The 18986-nt window shown below is 43.3% G+C and overlaps 2 long non-coding RNA genes across 9 annotated transcripts in view; one reads left to right on the forward strand and one right to left on the reverse strand.

Annotated features, from left to right (window-relative positions):
• LOC144300044 (uncharacterized) overlaps positions 1-13399 on the forward strand; it is a 65192-nt gene extending 51793 nt beyond the window's left edge. For all 3 annotated transcript variants that reach the window (XR_013366686.1, XR_013366685.1, XR_013366684.1), the window contains 2 exons: positions 3368-3427; positions 12686-13399. This is a non-coding gene — a long non-coding RNA (uncharacterized LOC144300044). The remainder of the gene's footprint in view (positions 1-3367; positions 3428-12685) is intronic.
• The window catches only part of LOC144300045 (uncharacterized), a 37825-nt gene continuing 28336 nt past the window's right edge, over positions 9498-18986 (reverse strand). For 2 of the 6 annotated variants that reach the window (XR_013366691.1, XR_013366688.1), the window contains 2 exons: positions 10888-10994; positions 9498-9815 (listed from right to left, as the gene is read on the reverse strand). This is a non-coding gene — a long non-coding RNA (uncharacterized LOC144300045). Of the gene's footprint in view, positions 9816-10033; positions 10172-10887; positions 10995-18986 lie in introns of those variants that run through there. The other 4 variants (XR_013366692.1, XR_013366690.1, XR_013366689.1 and 1 more) reach the window with 2 other exon arrangements.

Genomic DNA, 18986 nt, shown 5'->3' on the forward strand with positions numbered 1-18986 from the left:
ATTGTGCATTCCAAGTTTTCTCAAACATATGTTCTCATGTACTTCGCAGTAGTTATGTTCTGTAAGTCATTATGAACACTCAGACACTGAACCATTGCTCCTGGGGGAAATACAGGATTAGGTTCCTGCAAGCCCCTGGTCACAACATTTTCATCAATCAATTAGGACCTAATCTTTTATGTGTGTTTCTGTTTAATGATACCTTATTTAATGTATGCTGGTGATTTCATTCACATTGGACTCATGGCCAACAACACTATAAGTCACACCTGAATGATGCTTGTCCAACACATGTGTTTTCTTCCTGCGGTACATCCCAGCCTTCTTGCACTGAGTCACCCGGCACAGCACTTCAACACTACACTTTTTGCCATTTAGAACAGCAAAAACACCAACAAAAAGCACAATGCAAAAACGTCACAGTAAACAGACTGTGTAAAGGATACTTGTTTATGGCATGAGAACTGAAACAAGAAGGCGGACTGTCACCTTGTTCAACTCAACTGGGAACATGCATGTTGGGTGACTTAAATTTTTTGCTACTCCATGCATGCCCACAGAAGCACTGCAAATATTGATTTTGGGGTTACAAATACATTTTTTTTTACAAATACATTTTAACAAGTAGGCAAATTCTCAAATACAGAATCTATGAATAATGAGGATCAACTATGATAGTGCTTGGCATAATTAAGTAATCATAAAGGTTTTCAAAAATTATTAACAGCTGGAAAATAGATGGCTCATGGGGCTCATGAACAAGTGTTGCTATGGGAAAAGAAAAGGCAAAGTGGAGAAAACTTCACCCTGGACTTCCCAACACCCTGAGGGAGGGGTTCCTCCATGGCTTTTACTGGAGTTACCCTATATATTTAACCTCCAGAAATTCAACTCTTTGTGTGGGAAAGCTATGCATCTTGATTGCAAGACAGAAGTTGACTTTTGTTACCTTAAACAAGAAAAAAAAATTTATTGGAAGGACATTGGGTTGCTCCCTGAATTGGTGGAAAGGTTGCAGGTCCAGACAAGGAGACAAAGCAGCCAAAGATCAGCCATGGAGATGATGTGTTTGGGGGGGGGGGCACACATGGGACAAATACCGTGGATACACAATGCAACCAATGGGCTCTTGACCCAACTGCCGCTTGGGACAGTTGTGCCTCTCTCCCAAGATTCAAAACCAGGCAAGGCCGAATGATCAGCCAAGCTAAGTGCCTCAGTCCTGATGTAGGTATGTGCCAGTTGGAGAGGAACTATCCTCCATCTTTAAGTTTTTGTAGTGGGAGGTGTGGCTCAGCCACCATATCTTGGTGTTTCTTCAAAGGAGTAGTACCTAGATGCTGCTGCTCCCCCCTGCTCTCTCTCCTTCTTCTTTTTCTCCTTTTGATGGCAAGTGTTCATTAGGTGTTGATTGGAGTGAGGCGGGAGAGAGAAAGGGAGGGAGGGAGAGAGGCACAGACAGAAAGAGAGAGAGAAAGAGATTGAAATCCACTCATAGCAAGTGCTTCATGGCAAGGAAGGAATGGAGATAGGGCATGGCTACTCCTTCAGGCTCTGTGATACTCTCAGAGTAACATCTCACCTTGTGAGCAGATAATTAAATTCACACTCCAACCAGTTGCCTTATTGGACTTCATGCCCTGGGGTCACCATGCACCTGCACCAATCATGCCAGAACCAGGTACCAGACAACTAGCGACAGACTCTATGCCCCAGAGCCCACAAAATTATTTATATCAGACAACCCATAGGGAGTCTGGAAACTAACTACCTTCAACCCTCCTTGCTACATGTAAGCTCCTATAGCTCCAGCTTGTTGTTACCCTGCCTCTGGGTTGCAATTTCCCACATGGCCCTGTATAATGGCCTCTCCCTGTTTGGTGATGTAATAACATACACTTCTGCCTTTCATCTATCCGACTGTCAATGTGTTATGTCTCTTCCTCCACACACCCAATCAAAAGGACCTTTAAATCTTAGAAAACAGTGACATACTCCACCCTCCAATTCTCTGGTTACTGGAGTGACCACAGTCTAAACAGAGTGATCAGAGATAGGTTATCAATTGAAGAATGTCCCCTCTAGCCCATGGGTGGCACACAGGGGTGCAGTGTCTGTCCTCAGCACCATTGTTCACCTAGCACCCAGGGGAGCACCTGCTCTATAAATACCAGTTTAATTGAATTGCCTTCAGTGAGTATTTGCTGTCTACCTGGGGCTGTGTTAGATGCATAGATGCTGTCGCTGATATGGCTGAGCTGACAATACCATGAGACAATAGCCCATGTATAAGAACCATAAAGACATGAGGGGTGCCTGGGTGGGTTGGTCAGTTAAGCCTCTAGCTCTTGATTTCAGCTTAGGTCATGATCTCAAGGTTGTGAGATCGAGCCCCACGTTGGGCTCTGTGCTCAGCAGGGAGGGAGTCTGCGTAAATTGTCTCTCTCCTCTCCCTCTGCTGCTCCCTCCCTGCTCTCTCTCCTTCTAAAATAAATAAATAGATCTTAAAAAAAAAGAACCATAAAGACATGAGAGCAGCACTCAGCATTACCCATGCATTCCCATGCATCTGGCTTTTCTTGACCTCGGGATTCACTCTATAGTAACTTCAGGTCCATGGCAACTTGTCATCACTATGTTTTGTGACAAATTCCACATGCTCTTCTATCCAAAATCCCCAAAGGTTAATATTTTCCCATATAGGCTTTCTCTCTCAGGTTATACGTGTATAAGTAAATATACACATATGTACAGTATTACTTTCCTTTTTTTTTTTTTTTTGAGTAGGCTCTACACCCAGCACAGAGCCCAACATGAGGCTTGAACTCACAACCCTGAGATCAAAACCTGAGCTGAGATCAAGAGTTGGGTGCTTCACTAAGAAAGCCACCCAGGCATCCCTATGTATAGTATTACTTTCCTGATGCTTCTTTGGGCTCTTTCAGCCTGGTACAGTTTCTCAGTTTTTTCCTTGTCTTTCATGACCTTGATATTTTGGAAGACTTCAGGCCAGTTGCTTTACAAAATGTCTCTCTGTGTAGATTTGTCTGTTGTTTTCTTGTGATTAGATTCAAATTGTTGTACGTTTGGGGGAAATATCATGGAATGACATTATATCCTTCTCAGCACATCTTATGAAGATGTGCATGATGCTGACCTGTCCTTGAATTAGTTTTGAGCACTTGGTGTCTGCCAAGTACACAGGAACTGTAGGTGCTGTTTTTGCAACTGTTTTGTATGTCTAAAATTATTTTCTCAAAAAACTTAAAACAGTAATATAATAATCAAAATACTGAGTCATGGCCAGACATTTCCTTTGTAAAAGCTGTCCTTTTTTTTTTTTTTTTTAATTCTTATTACCTTCTAGGCCCTGGGCCAGCCAGCACTTTCTGTACCTCTTCTTCATTTCTCACAGAAGCTCCTTGAGGTGAGTACTGTTGTCCCATTTTACAGACAAAGAGACTAAGGACCAAAGACTTAAAGAACTTGCCTGGAGTCATTCAGCTAGTGGGTAGCAGATCTAGGATTCCACTTGGCATCTCGGGGTTGAGAGGTGGAGGCCAGTCTCTTCCAGATGCAGAGGGAAGGTGGGGTCAGCGGCAGCAAGTTAGAATAGTGATTCCCAAAATGTGGTTCCTGGACCAGCAGCAGCACCAGCACCACCTGGAAACTGGTTTGAAAGGTGACTTTTTGAGTGTTACCCTAAGTTGTCTGAATAGACACTCTGAAGGTGTCATTGTAATAAGCTCTATGGGCGATTCCCACACTCAAATTTGAGATCCCCTGCTCAGAAGGGCCAGGACTTGCTGTCCCGTGGCAAACATCAACTCTGCTTGTCATATTCTGCATTATTTATGAGGTTTTATTAATATGCAAATGTCTGCCAGTTGATTGGCTTGCCTGGTACACTTCGTGCATCTCATAAATCAGAGGCTGCTGTGCTTTCTTGTTTAGTAGCTGCAATAAGATCTCTGTAGCCGCAATAAGATCAATAAACCCTCCACTCAGAGGGAAATGAGCCAAGCTGGCTCACATATGCCCAGAATTCCTGCTGCCTTGAAGCTCCTCTGGGGCCCATGGAATTGCAAAGGGGCCCTGTAAAGTTGGGCTCTGGAGTCAGTGGATTGAGGTTTGCATTTCAGCTTTGCCAATTCCTGGTTGAATGAAGAGAACAAGTCATGTGACCTCCAGCCCAGTTCTTCATTTGTGAGATGGAGGTGGTATCGTCTTAAGAATTAATAGGATAAACGTGTTTGGTTCTTGCTTTCTCCCAATCTTGGCCTCCGAGAGGTTTGGTGACATGACCAAGGTCACACAAGTCTTTGTGTTGGATCAGGCTAGAAGCCAGGTGTCCCGGATTCTTATCCAGCTTTCATTCTCCCATACAAGGGCTTCTGGCCCTTCATTAATCCATCAGTGGCTGGTGCTGTGTGGTGTGTGGAACAATTCAATTTGTTTTGCCAATTCATTTGTTTTGGCATTGCTGCTGCCTGTTGGGGGAGAGGGGTCAGTTTTACAATTTTGGACACATGGCCACTAGTGTGGCCCTCTTTGGAGACTGAAGGACGGGGCAGGCAGGAGACAAAGCTAGTTGATGAAGGTAGCTACTGCCCCCACCTTGAAATACAAGCCCTGGTCATCTGCCTTGTTCTCAGCTTGTCTACAAATCACCTACTTGGAGGGGGCAGTCAAAACCCCTCTTTTTTCCTCCCTGTTTTGTCTAGGGAGATGTTTCTGAGCTGGTGAATTGGCGGTTAAAGAGCACACACGTTGAAGTCAGGCAGAGGAGAGTCATAGGTGTCTTTGTGTGTGCTTGGGGAAATTGCTTAATGTCTCTGAGACTCAGCTTCCTCCTCTGGAAAGTGGGACTGATGATAGTACCCACCTCACACACAGGGTGGTAGTGAGAACAGACAAAGGCAGGATATACCCACTGGTGGGAGGAGTGGAGTTACGCAAGAAAATATTCGGTTACACAGAGTATCTGTCAGGGTTCATCCAGAGAAACAGCCAGTGGGAGATCTACAAAGAAGAGCTTTATTGCAAGGAACTGGTCATATGATTGTGGGGACTGGCTAGGTGAGTCTGAACTCCTTAGAGTGGGCCATTGGAAAGAGTAGGCTGGAACTCTCCAGAAGGAGCTGAAACTGCGGTCCATGGGTAGAATTTCTTCTTCTGGGAAACCTCAGTTCTCTTCTGGAAGCCTTTCTGTTAATTGAGTCAGGACTATGTAGGATAATCCCTTTTACTTAAAATCAACTGATTATCACATAATCACATATGACACATCAGTGACATCTACAAAATACCTTCATAGAAACAGGCTGAGCTCGGGACACCTGCCAGCCTGGCACTAGGGAGGGAGAGGGTCTCTTGATTGATAGGCTCCCCAAAGGACGTGAAATGGGGAGAGCCATCTTGAAAAACAAAGGCCAACACAGGAATCCCACATTAGATTAAATTTGGAGCAACAAACAAACAAAAAAGAGTTCTACTACTAAAAGACAAAAGAAATTATTCTCAGAGCCCTTATTTTATTATGGATACATAGACAAAAGAGAAAATGAAACAAGCAAATGCCTTCACAATAGCACCTAGATTGCTGCCAGATTTGGTTTTGAATAACGAGGTAGTGTAGCCTGGCCAAACTGACACATAAAACTGCTCTCGAACGTCATATATTGTATATGTATAGATTATGTGCACACACATACGTGATGGATTTACACTATTGTCAGACAACTTGCCTTTTTTTTTTTTCTTAAATCAACTGTGCAGTTTGGCGGTATCTCCTTATTCTTTGCCAGCACCACCTTATTCTTTCTACATCAGGGTCATCTTCCATGAGAAAGTGACCTGTCCTCACTGAGCCTCGGTATTCTAATCCGCAAAATGACGGGTAATGACGGGTCCTGTCTAAAAGTTTTGCTGTGATCTTGCTATTGTTACTGCTATTCCAGTGTGGGGATGCATACCAACGTGGTTATAAGTCCCCCGTGAGCAGATTTCTAGGTTATCTCTACTCTTGGCCAGTGCAGGTCTACATCCGTTATCCAAACTGCCTGGGGCTAGCCGTCTTTTGGGCCTCAGGAGTTTTGGATTTGAGATAGGTTATAGGGTACATATAGCACACACCACATGATACCCCTAGGGGGGGCTCAGGTGGCACCTTATAATCAAACCTACTAAGAAATTCTTCAGTGAAACCCATAAACATTCCCACTAAGGGGGATAAAATGAGCACCATAAATAACCTCCTGTGAGGTGAGGATGGGGTTTTGCTGTCAAGCGAGTGTTGGCTCCAGACTTAGGAAACATGTTCGGTTTCCAAAGCCTCTTGGATTTTTGAGTTACAGATAAACACCTGATGACACAAGGGCAAATATTTTTGTAAGAGACATTTCTAGAAAAGGTGCTACTGGGATGAGGAGCTTGTACATTTCTAAACTTTTTATAATTATTTATCAATTCCTGTCCCCAAATGTCCTCTGAGCACCATCAGTTCTGAACTGGGTCTACATATAAAGTGGAGGCCATGGCTCCTAGATCCCTGCGTGGATGGAGGTCTGCTGGTGGGGGTGGGGGTGGGGGACAGGGGTAGCAGTGGGGCCTTGTCCACCTCTTGAAGTCCTTGGAGAAAGAGCTGAGTGGAGTCCTCTCCAGGGAGAGGTGCTGCCAGAGAGATGGTGCTGTGCCAGCAGAAGGAGGAGCTGGGCTTGGAGCAACCAGAGCTCAAGGAAATGAAATCTGAGCTCCCATGGCCTGCAGAGAGGCAGGAAAAGTCTCCGGGGAGCTGGCCTTGGAACCTGGAGCCCAAGTGAGGCAGCTGGTGTCGAAATTAGCTCTGGCGCTCCTCCCATCCCAGAGCCATGAGCCCTGGGGTAGGGGCTGGGCTGTGTTTCCTTCCAAGTCTCTCCATCTGTTTTCATCAGAGGGAAAAATGATCCTGAGTGGAGACGGAAGGCCTGCTGTGGCCACAGCTGTTGGAGCGGGTGGCACGGGGCTGGTGTTAGGTGGGAGTCCTGGGTGAGTTTGGCAGGTACAGGGTACCCCCTGAATTTGGGGCATAATGCAGGGATGTGAAAGCAGCAGGTGATGCTCAGTAATCTTCCTCCAGTGTTGGGACTGGAACCAGTATAGCGCCTAGTGCTTAGTGGGGATTTTATATGGCATTAGATTGGAGGAAGAACACACAAAAAAGAAACAGCCAAGTGATATTAGCAGGTCAGAGCTAAAATGGTCTTTGATGATCACCCTATGTCCCCATTTTACAGATGGGGAAGTAGAGGCCCAGAGGGGTCAAGGAGCTTGCCCAAGGTTACCCAGTCGATGTGCCCTTCTAGATCCTCCCATCTTATTCTGTTGAGGCACCCTATCTCTCTGACCTCAGATTCCTCATCTGTCAAATGTGTGTTCTGCTTCTGACCTCCTGTTGCTGCTGGGTGGGTAAGAATCAAAGTTGGTTACATCCCTCCCTTGCTGAAAACCCTTCTGTGGCTCCCTACTGCCCTTAAAATAAAGACATATGTCCCTGCCTGACACGACTCACACATCCATTGGGGTCTGGCCCTAACTTCCACCTGCCCTCCTCCAGGCATCAGCTTGTATCCTCCTCCTCCCCCCGTCTCTGCCATCCAGTTCCCTTGCCTCTTGGCAGTTCCTCTAATACTTACCCTCCTTCCCACCACAGGACCTTTGTACAACCCTCTGCCTGGTGGCAGTGAGGCATCTGGATGCTAGAGCCGGAGCACCTGATTCAAATCCCAGCTCTGCTACTTCCCTTCCAGGTCACCTTGAGAAAGTCACTTCCTCTCTCTGGGCCTCAATTTCCTCATCTGCAAAATAGAACTGCCAAGAATAAAACCTTCCACGTGGGGGTTGTTGTAATGATTAAATGAGTTAAAATGTGTGCCTAATAGTCACTCGGTCAGTGTTGGTTCTTACTTACCACACTCCTCACAGCCCTGGGAATCTCCCTTGCTGCTTGGCCATGATTATTTCATCTCATGTGCGATCATTTGGCTGTGACATGTTAATCTGCTAGAATGTAATCTCTAGGAGGGCAGGGACAAGTCCATCTTATTCATAGCCGTGTCCCCCGTGCTGGGCAGTGTCTGGCCTGTAGTGGGAGCTCTGGAGAGACTCAGTAGATCTTAGTGAATTATGGCATGACTTTGTAATTGTGTCCATGGAAATCTGATTTCTCCAGGTTGCATATGTCCAACAAGCCCCAGCCACACTACCCCTGGCCCCATCTCTTTCAAGAAAGACCATTATCTTGGCAGAGATTGCTTTGACTCCTGCCTGGGTCCCTAGGCATCCAGCCGTGGCCTTGGTCTGCTGGGCCAGTCCATTTAGCACAATTGCTGCTTGTCTAATTAGATCCATTGAGATGAAAACAGAGCAGCAGCTCATCCCGTGTGCTCTCAATTAACTCAGGAGTACCCCCAGCGCTGCGGCTGCCCTGCCTCCGTGTCTTCCTCATCTGGGTCGGCTACCTTGGGGAGCAGGCAAATGCAATTATTTCCTGGCCGTGTGGCTTGAGGGAGTTGGGTGACCCAGGCCAACCTGTCCCCAGGGCTCTCTAGGCATAGGGAGGAGAGGGAACACAAGAAAACGGACATAAGGCAAAGTCCTCAATTCCAACCTTCCTATTGCTTATGCTTTCGTTTATAAAAACAATTATGACCAGGAATTTGATTGATTCTCCCTCTATGGCTGTTGAAGTTGGGATCCTCTGTCCACCTTGCTATATCCCTCAAGCCATTCACCATTCCAAGCTAACCACCTTTACCTGCTCATGCTCTCTGTACTGTTGCTCCCTTGCAACCATGTTCCATGCTGTCACCAGAGTGAACTTCCTAAGATGCACATTTATCTCTCCTCCGTTTATTCTCTTCCATGGCTCCCCACTGCCCTGGATAAAGCCCAGACTTCTGCTAAAGCTCTATGAGGCCCTTTAGGATCTGGCCCCTCCTCTCTACCTCTGTGCAGCCCCTTATGCGGGCATACAGAGCGTCTTCAGTTTGACTAACATTTGCTCACTGTCACCTCGAGATTTTTGCACATGCTATTCCCTCTGCCAGGAATAGTGTTAATGATTTGATGAGTGAGTGCAAGCATGAATAAATGATAAATCAGGCGGAAGGGGGTGACTGTTACATAGCAGTAGATAGCTTAGTAACACTTTCTCCTAGGGTAACACAGAAATTAGATAATGTATGTAGTCAACTGGGTAAGGATAAGGAGCTTTTCAGATAGAATGTTGCAGATGAAACCTGTTTCTTCTTGATGTGTATAGCAATATGCAAGAGGAGGATGATAAGTTGTATTATTCAAGGGCAAATCCCCTTTCTATTACCTTTCTATTAATAATAACATTGGGCATTTGGTTTATTAAGCCTTAGTTTGTTCTAAGGAATGGGTTACATGCTTTGGGAAATTTGTATTAGTTCTCTACTGCCGCTCAATAAATCATCCCAAAACTTAGCCTTAAAATGACAATGGATGTTTATTCTCTCACAGCTTCCATAGGTTGGAAATTTAGGAGTTTAGCTGAGTGGTTCCTGGATTGGTGTCTCTCATGAGGTTGCAGTCATGATGTCAGCTGAGGTTGGTAGTCCTCTAAAGGCTTGACCAGCGTGGGAGGATTTAGTTTCAAAATGGGTCATTTGTGTCACTGGCACATTGGTTATGGGTATTGGCAGAAGACTTCAGTTCCTTGCCATCAGTACTTTTCCACAGGATTGCTTCAGGACCCTCACCACAGAGTAGCTTGCCTTCCAAGAGTGGACGAGAAGAGAGCAAGATGGAAACTGCAATTTTTTAAATGACATAACCTTAGAACTCACACAATGTCATTTTTGTAATATCCTAGTGGTTACACAGGTCAGCATAGAAGAGGACTACACAGGACCCATCTTGGAGAGTGGCTAGCACAGTTTGCCCTCTGGTCCCAGTGGCTCATATTCCTCCAATGTATAAAATACATTCCTTACCCCCCTCACTTGCCCCTGCCTCCCCACCAACAGCCCCTAAGAGTTACATCCCATTATAGCATCAGCTCAAAGTCAGAATCTCATCATCAACTCAAGTGTAGGTCTGGATGAAGATCCTCAGATGTGGTGTCTTTGGTAGAGCTCCTTAATTATTGCTCCTCTCTCTCTGAGACCTGTGAACAAAGTTATCTGGATTCCTATATACACATGCATAGAGGAAAGCAGGGGACAAAAGCTATAGACACTCCTGTTTAAAAGTAAGGACGAGGCAGATAAAAGAGGCACACAGGTTACTGGTCCATTACAATTCTTAAATACAGCAGGCACAAGTTGGCAGTTTTTAAAATTGGAACTCAAAGTCTGGGAATAAATCTCTATGGCTCCTGGTTTCACCCTCTGATTCATCTTTCCGCATGAAACACAGGAAGTCTGTGTTTGCAGATGAGCTATTTTCTCATCCTACTTTCCCTCTGTAGAGGTGTGAGAGTCCAAAAGGCCCCTTTTTAATCCCTGTAATTCTTGTCTCTTTCAATCTAAGCTGGCCGTGTTGTTGCCAATACATTTCTATTAAAATTTTTGTGATCTTATTACAGGTTCATTCCATTAAAAAAAAAAAAAAAGGCCTCCACACCTGTGAATGTCATTGAGATAAATTCTTGTCTTCCTTGAGCATCTGCTGAAAAATCCCAAGGCAGCTGAGGCACAGTACTCTTAAATTTACTAAATCTGTGTGGTTCGACTGATTGGTTATTTGCAGCACTAGCTTAGGTCTTTTGGGGGCATTAATAAGGGATTTTACAGTCATACCCCAACTTCATCTTTATCCCCTACTTCCTGACAGTGCCCTGGATTTGATCTCTGTCTGGAAACATGTAGTTTTAACATTTACCATCTGGAGATATGGGCAACTTCCAAAACTATCAAGGTCTGTCTCCTTTTTGTTTGATGGTCATTTCTTTAATTTATCTCTCTCCTCTTGCATATTACTATAAGCATCTAGAAGAAACGGGCAGAAAGAAAAGAAAAATAAAAGAAAGAAAAGAAAAGAGAAGAAAAGAAAAGAAAAGAAAAGAAAAGAAAAGAAAAGAAAAGAAAAGAAAAGAAAAGAAAAGAAGAACAGGTGTCATCCACAACATTCTTCCTGGAGATCTTTTTATCTAGATCACCCACTAGATTATATACATTATCCAATTTCCATATCACTCCAGGGAGAAGTGTTATTAAACTCTCTGCTATTATGTAACAAGCATCCCTTCTCTCTGGTTTATTATTTTTTGACCCAGGCACTCACCCATCATCAAATCATTAACTTAACTAATATGTATATATAAAAGATATGTGGGTATAATACCAACACAATTTCAGGACCCTACCATGTTTGCATTCTTGTGACGCTTACATTTTATTTGAATCTTATTTTGTTCCTTGCCCTTCTGGAACCCTACGAAATAGGTATTATTATTAATTCCATTTTGCCTATGAGGAAACTGAAGTTCAGAAGGGTAAAGTCAATTGCCTCGGGTCTCACAGCTAATAAGTGGGGGAGGTGGGTTTTAAACCCACCTCTGTTTGATTCCAGAGCTCCAGTGCATGGATGTTGCCATTATAATTCCCTTTCCTGAGATTTAATTTTGTCTCTTCCCCCATGTGTCCTTCAAAAGTCAATGATTTCAGCACTTTAAGAACAACCTCCTCCTACCCTCCCAAGGGGACACTCAGGACATCTCCAACTTTCCTGTTTATGGAGCACTGGGGGATAGTGAGGTCTTCTGAGGAGTTCCCAAAGCCCACATATGAAAAAGAAATCCTAGCCATCTGCCCTCTCCTAAATGCACATCTGTGTTCACCACTGCCTAGAAAAAAAATATGTATGGAAAAGTCAATGCTTGATTCCCAGTGAATCTCAAGGAAGAAATGGACGTAGCCTCAGACTTTGACAAAGGCAATGAAAATTAATGGACACTGATGGACACTTAGGTTGTTTCCACGTCTTGGCTCTTGTAAATAAAGCTGCAATGAACATGGGGGTGTATATGTCTTTTCAAGTTAATGTTTTCACTTTCTTTGGATAAATACCCAGAAGTGGAATTTCTGGGTCATATGGTAGCTCTTTTTAATTTTGAGGACCCTCCATACTGTTTTCCACAGTGGCTGTACTAGTTTGCATTCCACCAACAGCATACCAGGATTCCCTTGTCTAGCGCACATGTTCTCGCATTATCTTCTGATCACATCCCTCTGTTTTTTTCATGGCACTTATTACAGTCTTTATTTTATTTACTTATTTTACTTGTTTGCCTGTTTTTTAACCCACTTAGTCCTTCCTACCAGAATAAAGAAGAGGGCTCCTTAAGTCCTATTTGAAGCAGTTTGAAGGTTGGGCTGTGAGAGTAATCTCATAGATGTATATAGACGTACACTCTACAACTCCAGAAAGTGCTATTCACTTAGGTCTGTAGTTCTCAAGTAGGAATGAGTTTGTCCCCTTGAGGACATTGGGCAATGGCTATTTTTTTTATCGGGGGTGGAGTGAGTAGAGTCCAAGGATGTTTCTAAACACCCTATAATGCATAGGAGAGCCCTCCACAATTATCTGGCCCAAAATGTCAATAGCGCCAGGGTTGGGAAACCCTGATTTAGACCACAATGTGAATGTTACTATCATATGTACCTTTGTCTTCACACAGATTCAAGCAATTTCCCCCCAGAGAAGCGCTGCTGCGTGGTGCTGTCTGTGGTGCTGAAGTGGACCTGTCCTCCTAGCTCGGCCCTTATAGCCTGTCCAAATCTCAGCCTCTCTCGATCCCACTTTGATCCCTGTTCCTGATTTCACCTCAGACTATTGTACTTAGCATTATGCAACATCAGAGTGGGAATATCAAACCGAGGCCTCAAGAGCTCAGGTTTAGCATTGCAATAAAAGAATACCTTGCAATAGAACATCATTACTTGCAGCTTATGAAGTGCAGGTATCATTTACCTTGGGCCCTCCCTGCCCAGGACAACATGGCCAATGACATTTTGCCATCTGAGGATTGTTAATGGAGTTGCCCCCTGATTGAGAAGCTCCGTGACGCATCTTGTCCTTAATCATGTGGACACTAGAAAGAAAAGGACTTAGAAGATTTGCTTCTGTGTCGCTCAGGGCAGCTGGGGTGAGCAAGCCCTCACTGGGTGCCCTGGGGTTAGATGGCCTGTCTGCCAAGAAGTTAATTGATTCTTTAGGTTAATACTATTTTGTGTGCACAGACAAATCTGGGCATCCATTCTGCTTAATGTGATGCTGAGAGTTTCCTGTGAGTTCTACAGATCCTGGCTCTAACTTATGACTTCATGGAACTCTGCTCTGTGAAGCCACTGATTTCTTTGTGAAACCATTGATTTAAAAAAAATGAATTCAAGGAGGCTGTTTTGCTGCAGTGGTCTACATTGAAAGCAAAAATAATAGATTATTTTTAATCTATTGTGGGGGGTGCAGGCATGTGGGTGGCTCAGTCCAGTTGAATGTCCAACTCTTGATTTTGTTGCAGATCATGATCTCAGAGTTGTGAGATCAAGCCCCTCATTGGGCTCTACACTCAGCATGGAGCCTACTTAGGATTCTCTCTCTCTCTTTTCCTTTGCACTTCCCCTCCCCACTTACTCTCTCTCTCTCTCTCTCGATATATATATATATATATATATCTTGAAGGAATTGTCACCTGGGGGTGTTATATTGAGGGCCTATGAAGTGTCAGTGTTTATTGTCTCTGATCTTAACCCTGTCAAGATGAAGAAACTGAGTCTCAGAGAGGCCAAGTAGATTGTGTAAGGTCACACTGCCAGGATATGGCAAGGCTACAATTTTAACTCCATTTTCCCCATCTTTCATCCAGACTTGTTCTCAAAGTGTGGTCACCAGGGCAACCGCAGCAGTATTTGTAGGAAATTGTTGGAAATGCACATTTCCAGGTGCTTCCCCACACTTACTGAATGAGAAACTTTGAGGTGTACCTGGCAATCTGTGTTTTAAAAAGCCCTCCCTGTTGATTCTGATGTTAATTCAAGTTTGAGAACCACTGATGCAGAGATTCTTTCCTTTTACTCCTCATCAGAACTTTCTGCTAGGGAAGTAAGGAGCTGGTAATGAGGAATTATCTGGTATTTCCTGAGGCAGGAGGGTTTGATCATTCTGGACCCTTTCTTCCCAGAAGATTATTGGGAATCAGCCTTCTCCACCTTGCCCTGAGAGAGAAGCCTTAGAGCTACTGAGCTGCCTTGGTTTCCCCAAAGTGATTAACTTCTTTTTTTAAAAAAAGATTTACTTACTTATTTTATTTTAGAGAAAGAAAGCACAAATAGGGGGAGGAGTAGAGGGAGAGGGACAAGCAGAGTCCTCGCTAAGTGCAGAGATAGACGCAGGGCTCAGTCTCAGGACCCTGAGATCATGACCTGAGCTGAAATCAAGAGTCAGATGCTTAACTGACTGAGCCACCCAGGTGTCCCAAAGTGATTAGCTTCTGAAGAAAAGGAGCCCATGCCTGAGCTCCCTGGTGCCTGGGAACTTCCTGGTCTGACTTGTCCACTACTGGATGTTGCTCACCCTCAAAGTTCAATAAGTAGCTAACAGATACAGGGAACCCCTGGGGACTCAAGGGGCTGCAACCACAAGAATATTTGTTCCCTATAAAAATGGTTTCTGACTCAGAAATCCTGAAAGTGCCACCCATGTGACACATTGCCAGGACTGGGTAAGCATTTCTCAGGCCCTTGAAATGTTGCATAAATCAAGGAGTTGCCCACTGTTTTCCTTCTCCAAAGAGCCCAGAGGGTTTGTGGTGGCAGCTCATCCCTTCCTGGAGGTCACAAATCTTTCCTAGATTGGGGATAAGGGAGCTGGGCAGACCTTCCTATTTTTCAGTCCAGCCCCTAATCTTCTAAGATCCTTTGCAAAAATGATGGTGGCAGACATGAACTTCTAGGACCAATGTTAATGGCACCCTTTATTCAGGTGCCTGGCCCCGGGCCAGGGGCACAAAGTAAGCACCATGTAAGTGATTTGCTTAAGACCACACAGCTGAGAAGTGGCTCACCCAGATCTAAAATCTTGAGACTCCAGTATCTGCTCTTTCTGTCCACTGTTTAGACGCCCTCATTTGACAGTGCCCCTGCTTTGGGTCCATTGTCCTGCCCCAGACATCAGGGTGGAATACCCCAGGTCTATGGCTTTGGCTCATCCTCTCTAGATCCATGGAAGTCCCATGCCCACTCTCTGAGCCTCCAGGGGCATGCTCCAGGGGCATGAAAATAAACTGCAGAGCCTGAGAAATAAATAAAAAATTAGCTTCATGCTCCTAGTGTCCAGAGGCTGTGGCGGGTGTTGAATTATTCAGGCTGTTTGGGTGTGAGCTGTTAGTTTTCTGCTGCTCTTGCCTTGACGGCCGCCGTGACAGATTGATGGATGAGCCAGTAAAACACTCAGAGGCCAGGAGGAAAATTCTTAATCATAAGTCAGTGACGGGAGCGAGTGTGTTTTCTGCACTGGCAGCTCCAAAGCCTCAGCCTGTCCTGAGCCCTCCCTTACCTTTCCCTAATGAGGCTGGAGACCCCAACTGCAGTCATCCTCAGTAACCAGCTAAGGGTTTGGAGCAGAACTTTTAAGAATGGAACTCCTCATTTATTATATTTTGTACTTTTAAAAATAAAGGTGTATGCTTTACATAAAAGACACAAAATCAAAAGTGTATGAATTTTTACATTTGAGAGCATGGTATGACCAATCACTAAGATCAAGATATGAAGCAGTCTTATTCTGGAAGTTTCCCTCATCTCCCTTTCCAGCCAGTACCATCTCTGCTCCCAGACAATGCCCATTCTGACCACCAGCATCATAGATTGGTTGTATCTTCCCTAGTGGGAAGATTCCACATAATTCCTTATGTGAATTATGTTCCCATTCACATAAATGGAATCATATAGCTGGTACCTGGCTTCTTCCATGAACATTTTAAATTTTGAGATTCATCCCTGTTATTGCATACATTAAAAATTTGTTCATTTTTATGGTTGAGTAATGTTCCATTGAATATGAATATGTCACCATTTCTTTATCCATTCATCTGCTGATAGATATCTGGAATGTCTCCAGTCTTTGTTTAGTATAAACAGAGCACTAAAAACATTTGCATACCAGTCTTTGTGTGGACATATGCTTTTATGTTTCTTGAGTATGTACCTAGGAGAGTGATGGTTGCACCTTCGAGGAAGTGCTTGTTTAGTTTGATAAGAAACAGATATTTACACAAAGTGGTTGTATCATTTTTATAATTGCCACTGGGAGTGGATAAGAGTTCCGGTTGTCCTACATCTTCACTCATACTTGTTATTATCAGCCTGTTCAGCTTTAGCCATTCTGGTGGGTGGGTGGTGTTATCTCATTGTGGTTTTATTGTGTGGCTAATGCTGTTGAGCATCTTTCATGTGCTCGTTGGTCACTTGTCCATCTTCTTTCATGCAGTGTCTTTTCCATTCCACTTCCAGCACATTTAACTCTACTTCTCTGAATGAGGTCTTTCTTCTGGACTTGGGAGCTTGCAGGTATAGTCTGGAGGTATGAGACAGTTAACACCCCAGAGCCAGCCCTCAGACAAGGGAGATAGAATTAAGTAAATGACATAGCTTCTCATTCCTCCAGTGGGTTGACTCTGAGGTATGTTTCCCAAGGAAACATCCCTTTTTAGAAGGACTTCACTTTGGGAGAGAGTCCAAGACGGCAGAGGAGTAGGAGACCTTAGTTTTATCTGGTCCCAGGAATTCAGCTTGATAGCTATCAAATCATTCTGAACACCTGTGAACTCAACCAGAGATCTAAGAAAAGACTAGCTGCAACTCTATAAATAGAAAAGTGACCACTTTCTGAAATAATGACAAGATGGAAAAACTCACCTTAAAAAAAGAGAACAGGAGGCAGTACTGACTGCCAGGGACCTAATCAGTATGGACATATGTAAGATGTTGGAACTAGAGTTCAGAATGATTATAAAGATACTAGCTGGGCTTGAAAGAAAGCATAGAAGACATTAGAGAATCCTTTTTGGAGATATAGAAGAACAAAAATCTAATCAAGTTGAAATTAAAAAGGCTATTAATGAGATGCAATAAAAAGTGGAGGCTCTAACTGCTAGGATAAATGAGGCAGAAGAGAGAATTAGTGATATAAAAGACAAAATGATGGAGAATAAAGAAGCTGAGAAAGAGAAATAAATAACTACTGGATTAGGAGGGGAGAATTTGAGAGATAAGTGATACAATAAAGCAAAAAAAATATTAGAATAATTGGGATCCCAGAAGAAGAGGAAAAGGGGGGAGGGCAGAAGATATATTGGGGCAAATTTTAGCAGGGAACTTCCCTAATCTGGGGAAGGAAACAGGCATCAAGTCCAGGAGGCAGAGAGAACCCTCCTCAAAATCAATAAAATAGGTCAACACCCCAACATATAAAAGTGAAACTGGCAAATCTCAGAGACAGAGAAAATTCTGAAAGCAGCTTGAGACAAGAGGTCCATAACCTACAAGGGTAGAAACATTAGCCTGGTAGTGGGCCTACCCACAGAGACCTGGCAGGCCAGAAAAGATGGCATGATATATTCAGGATGCTAAATGAAAAAGCAAGGAATACTTTATCCAGAAGGGATGTCTTTCAAAATAGAAAGAAAGATAAAAAGCTTCCAAGACAAACAAACTACAAGAATAAGTGATCAAACCAGCCCTTTAAGAAATATTAAAAGGGATCCTTTAAGCTAAGAGAGAACCCAAAAATAACATAGACCAGAAAGGAACAGGGACAATATACAGAAACAGTGACTTTACAGGTAATACAACGGCACCAAATTAAGATCTTTCAATAGTTACTCTGAATGTAAATGGACTAAATGCCCCAATCAAAAGACACAGAGTATCAGATTGGATAAAAAAGCAAGATCCATCAATATGCAGTCCGCAAGAGACTTGTTTTAGACCCAAAGACATATCCATATTGAAAATGAGGGGGGTGGAAAACCATTTATCATACTAATGGACATCAAAAGAAAGTGGAGGTGGAAATTCTTGTATTAGACAAATTAGATTTTAAATCAAAGACTGTAATAAGACATGAGAAGGACATTATATCATAATTAAAGGGTCTATCCAGCAAGATCTAACAATTGTAAAAGTTTATGCCCCTAACATGGGAGCAACCAATTATATAAGCCAATTAATAACAAAATTAAAGAAACACATCCATAATAATACAATAATAGTAGGGGACTTTAATTACCCCACTCACTGCAATGGACAGATCACTCAAGCAGAAGATCAACAAGGAAACAAAGGCTTTAAGTGACACACTGGACCAAATGGACTTCACAGATATATTCAGAACATTCCATTCTAAAGCAACAAAATACACATTCTTTTCAAGTGCACATGGAACATTCTCCAGAATAGATCACATACTGGGCCACAAATCAAGTCTTAACTGGTACCAAAAGACTGGGATCATTCCCTGCACATTTTTGGACCACAATGTTTTGAAATTGGAACTCAATCACAGGAGGATTTTGGAAAGAACTAAAATACACGGAGGCTAAAGAGCATCCTACTAAAGGAAGAATGAGTCAACCAGAAAAAGAAGAATTTAAAAAATTTATGGAAACAAATGAAAATGAAAATGAAAACACAACTGTTCAAAACCTTTGGGTTCCAGCTAAGGCAGCCCTAAGAGGGAAGTACATAGCAATACAAGCCTTTCTTAAGAAACAAGAAAGGTCTCAAATATATAACCTTACCTCACACCTAAAGGAGCTGGAGAAAGAAGAGCAAATAAAGCCTAAACCCAGCAGGAGGAGAGAAATAATAAAGATTAGAGCAGAAATCAATGAACTAGAAACCAAAAGAATAGTATAACAGATCAACAAAATTAAGAGCTGGTTCTTTGAAAGAATTAATAAGATTGATAAACCCCTGGCT

The sequence above is a fragment of the Canis aureus genome, chromosome 27, assembly GCF_053574225.1.
Source record: "Canis aureus isolate CA01 chromosome 27, VMU_Caureus_v.1.0, whole genome shotgun sequence".
NCBI classification, from domain to species: domain Eukaryota; kingdom Metazoa; phylum Chordata; class Mammalia; order Carnivora; family Canidae; genus Canis; species Canis aureus.